General features: G+C 41.5%; 1 protein-coding gene across 1 annotated transcript in view; it reads left to right on the top strand.

Moving 5' to 3' along the window:
• The first annotated feature begins 3,515 nt into the window (after positions 1 to 3,515).
• LOC143281128 (cyclic AMP-dependent transcription factor ATF-3-like) overlaps positions 3,516 to 5,000 on the top strand; it is a 163,881-nt gene continuing 162,396 nt past the window's right edge. The window contains exon 1 of the mRNA XM_076586114.1: positions 3,516 to 5,000. This exon is cut by the window's right edge and continues 558 nt beyond it. The gene's annotated coding sequence lies outside the window, so the exon portion shown is untranslated.

The following is a 5,000-nucleotide window of genomic DNA, read 5'->3' as shown; positions in this document are numbered from 1 at the left end:
AACACATACAGTTTCTTTCGGTGGTAAAGTTACAGTAACAGTAGCATTTTGAGACAAGATGTCAGCATTTCAGCTCAATCGTCTTTTAAACAGTGGTCTACTATGATTATTCTATTCTTTCATTATATTCTACCGCTTACGAATAACTGAGGAATAACTAACGAATAGCTTTCCTACACACTGAATGAGAGAGAGAGAGAGAGAGAGAGAGAGAGAGAGAGAGAGAGAGAGAGAGAGAATGTTGGATTGAGCTCTTTAAAAAAAAAATTTTTAAATAAGATAAACTGAACGAAACAATGGATGAAAGCATGTGCCTGAAAAACAACTGTTCCAACCGTTCGAAACAGACTTTGCACGTGTGTGTGTGTGTGTGTGTGTGTGTGTGTGTGACTGTGATGTCCTAATGCTCAGGACTTCATCCCCATTCTTCTCGCTGAGCACCCCCCTCCTCCTTTAGAGACACAAAGGGAGTGTGGAGGTGGGAAAGGGGAGACGGGAGAGTGGGGGAGGAGACTGAGGACAGCCAGGACCAGAGGGGTGTCACGTTTCATTCACGAACACTATGACTTGCAGAGTAGCATGAAATTCCAGTAATAATCTAATCTACAATGTTTGTGTTATCCTCTTATTCATTCCGTTGACAAGACCACGGCTTTGCCGGTTTGTTACTCCATTAGGCTTTACTGTTTTAACTTTGTTGCTCCAGTATGTATAATATACCGATTTTTTTCATAGCTCGTGAATAAACATATTTCACACACACACACACACACACACACACACACACACGCTGGTGCAAACACATGCGCGACTACCGTTCCAATTTCACTTGCTATCTTTCATCTTAAAAATTCGTTGAAATGAATGTTATAAACGTGTATATTCTCTTTAACGAATTGCAAAGTTTATAAAATCTAATGAAGTCTGAAGATTGAATTATCTCCCCTTGAAATTATGATACTGCTCCAGTCCAAAAACAGGAGACTTTTTTGTGTGTGGGAAGGGGGAGTGAGTGGGTAGTGGTGGATGTGAGGAACCTGTTTTGTTGTTCTTTCTTCTTCTTTTGATTATCTTTCTTAATTTTAAGGTTTATGGTATTTCTAAACAGAAACAGATTAGATAGATAACTAGATATACATTTGGTTACTTGTACATATGTGTGTGAAAACTAGTCTGATTTTTGTTTTGCTTCCCATAGAATCCTATAAATCATTGTGAGGAAATGTGTGTGTGTGTGTGTGTGTGTGTGTGTGTGTGTGAGAGAGAGAGAGAGAGAGAGAGAGAGAGAGTTCTTTTCACAAAGCAAGTATTCACCGAGACACATGTACTGAATTCACAAACCATGTGTTTTCACATAGGGAAAGGAAAGAAAAAAAATCTAAGTAATTAACACATGCTCATCATGAGACACAGACTCAGTGTTGTACTTAACAAAATACTGATGTTGTACTATCAGTCTCTAAAGCTGATTAGTCGTATTATGCTGTAAAGCTAATTAGTCGTGTTATGCTATCATAAGTACAGAGGAAATGAACTTAGATACAGATTAATGTTTTGAACAAATAAAGTAAAATATTTTAGAATAAATAAAATACAGCCTTTAACCTTTCCAGATTCAGGATCAGTCTTGCCGGAAATGTTATGTTTATGAACTGGAAAATACTGAAGAAATTTCCTCATGGAAAAAAGAAAGAAGTTAACCCATACATATTTCGGATTGTAATTAGTAGGGCTTTCGGCATGACTTTGGAACTATGCAATACTTGAAAGTGAAGAATAGGCAAGTGAACAGATGAAGCAACTGATTAAATACACAAAGAAAATGAATAGATGAAAGCAAGTGGTTGAGTGAATGAACATTTATTTCTAATACAGTAAGCTGATAAATATACACACAACGCATAAATGAATATATAAATAATTAAATAAATAAGTAAATAGTAGTTCATACCAGCTTATATAATATACACGCATAAAATATACATACACAACACTACATACATACCATCTTATACACATATTGTATTGTTTAAAACACAAAAGCATGCTCGCATGCACACACGCACGCACGCACACGCACACACATTCATCATTTCCCATAGTTATTCACTCATTCACTCCTTTGAAGATTAGAAGATATACACAGGAGCAGTATAAATATCGATATTTGTTTATTACTTTTTTTGTTTTATTTATTCATTTATTTATTTGGCACGTGAAAATCAAACTTTAATGTGGACTGTGTCAAGTTTAAGATACCATATAAGGGTAAACAATGATGATTTTTTTCTACCCGACATCTTTGTCGGGAATCTGTTGAAGCTTCAGTTCTGTATGAACCTATCTTAGTTACCTGACTTCCGCGATATCGGAAACTGATATAATTTTCTCTCGATCACTTACCTCTGAAACAACCCTAACCAAAAAATATACATTTTGTTACCTGTCTACATTCATGTGTAAGATTTAACCACCTGCATTCTTAAGAAGGTCTGCGTCAGACCGAAAGACTGTTTTTGCAATATGCCTTTCCCGACGAACTGAACGCCTCGAATATTTCACAGGTAAAAACAATCAGTGCTAGCTGCTGCAGGCGATGCATGTAACGAGATCTCGTCTGTCATTGCACCTAATTCCTGCCACTAATCTTAATGCAGAGAAAATATAATGGATGTCGAATCTCTCACTGTGTTTTATATCACAGTAAACATAATCAGCATCAAAAGGTGTTCTTTCTGTGTAACATAAGTACGCCCTGTCAATGGCTGCCGATTTTCAAAATGGCGATCGTGTGTAGCTTTGTGCTTTGATTTTTTTTCTTTTGTCCCTGATGCCAGGCCGTGTTGTAACTAGTTTCAATCCACTACAGCACAGAAAGCAAAGAATTTAAATCACTGTATGTGTACCAAGCAGTAATAATGTTTGATTTGTCCGATATAATTCAGTATGGGTCAGAATGCTGCATTTAATGTACACACTGATTCAAGTTATTTGTTCAGTTGATGACTGCGTGAAGGAGTGTGGGGAGTAGAAGAGTGTCAACGTTGAATGCGCGTGTGTGGCTATCATTCTGTTTTGCAGCAATAGTACGAAACAAATATTCATAATTTACTAAGTGTAGTTACCAATGGATTCAAAGTTGAAAGAATATTAGTTCCTGCGTTTTGTAAGAACATCCGACGGTTCGGTTGTATCGTCTTCCATGATTAATTCGATATTCGTACACGTTTTGTTTTGTTTTGTTTTCCACATTTACCAGTCAATCAGTCAGTTAACTGCAGAATGAACCTTATGAGACTTGTTTTTCGCTTCGCTTTTTTATTCAATTCTTAACTGGCGCATTTTCTGGACAAAAACACAAGGCTGATAATTATGAAACCCCAATACCGGAAATCTCAGTCATCAGAATAATCATTACAGATTGTCACCCCCCTCCACCATGTCTATGAACAAAAGCAAAATACAGATGATTTATGTTTATGAAAAAAATGATTATAGTTTTATTCATACAATTTTATATCTGGGATAACTGAACGGCGATTTCGTCGCCGGCAGAGGGGAAGGAAATAAACGAAACACACCCAGACTCGCCATTGATTTGCCGGCGATGTGGAAAGGATGGATAGCCTCCCTTCCTTCGCGCGTGTATGGCAAGGACTTGGCTCGGATCGAGTGCGCAGACGAAAGAAAGCGCGTGCATGGTCTGTCTCTGTGGTGGTTGTTTGTGTTGCACTGTCTATCACAACACCTGCAGAGAAATGGGATTTGGTTGTTGTCTGGAGCGAGACCAGCTTTCTTTCTGTCCAATGGGATGGTGAAGTCCCGCCCCCTTGTCAGTTTCCCCTGTCTCCCGCTGTCTCATGCTGCACAGCTGACGAGCGGTGAAACATTACGTCATACCATGATTTCATTCCCAACACCTATCTCCCGCATTCCTAGACATGCCGGAGCAGCAACCGGGGTAACAATGAGTCCATCGACCTAGCTACCCGTACTAGAGTCCGCCAGAAGATATGTAACTTCAGGTAGTGGGAGTGCTGGGCCCACCTTTTTTTGCGGTAGTCCAACGAAGGGTCATCAATGCCATTAACATAACGAGCGATATTAGGAAACGCGACAGGAACGTTGCAACTGGCTGTATTTACATGTGCGGCGCTTTGGCAGCAGGGTGGGTTGGAGAGTAGAGAGAGCGAGAGCAGAAAGACGTCTGGAGAAGTGGTGGCGAGCAGAGCGACCAAGGCGTGCAGTGAGTGTGCCGCCAGCCAGCCAGTCCCGCTCCGGGAGAGACAGACAGAGGGAGAGACAGGGGAAGGCGCGCGGTTCGGGCCAGCGGCACCCACAGTCAGACAGAAGGCAAGTTGGGGGGGAGAGAGGAAAACAGTAGACACACACGGAGGGAAGGTGTCGGAAGGTAAAACAAAACAACACCAAGAGCACTGGCAAGTGGAAACTGCTCTGAGCACCCGAGTCACTGGAGCGCGGAGAGGAGACACGGTGTCTCCTTGACCAAAAAAAACACCCTCTTGTGATACTTTGTGCAGGAGTCCTGAAACCTAAATGAAAGTGCAGCGTTCACAGTGCAGGACAGCACAGGCAGTTACACGGACGATAAAAAGCGCTAACGTAAACACGTCGTTGCCAGTGGATTCGCAAGAAAGCTGACGATCGACAGATCACGTCATATCCGATCACATGGTCCACCAGCAAGACCCGGAGAGTGACATCACAAAACACAACACTAACAAAGCATCCAGCTATTGTCCCACCTCTGGACTAACACGGTCAACTTGATGAAGACGAAGGTCCAGGTGTTCAAATCTCCGCTGGACCGCCTCAGCTCAGTGGCTGCAGCGGCAGCATCAGCGCTGACCATTAGGGCAGTGGCTGGTCCTGCCGTCTCCAGGATTGTCACCTCTTGTGACAGAGTTCGTGAAGGACAAGGTCCTGTGAGTCCAGTGTATCGTGGACAGCCAGTCTTGTTGACTCTCTGGTGACAGGTG

The sequence above is a fragment of the Babylonia areolata genome, chromosome 4, assembly GCF_041734735.1.
Source record: "Babylonia areolata isolate BAREFJ2019XMU chromosome 4, ASM4173473v1, whole genome shotgun sequence".
NCBI classification, from domain to species: Eukaryota; Metazoa; Mollusca; class Gastropoda; order Neogastropoda; family Buccinidae; genus Babylonia; species Babylonia areolata.
Note: the sequence above shows the minus strand (reverse complement) of the source record. Positions and strands in the feature narration are given on the sequence as shown.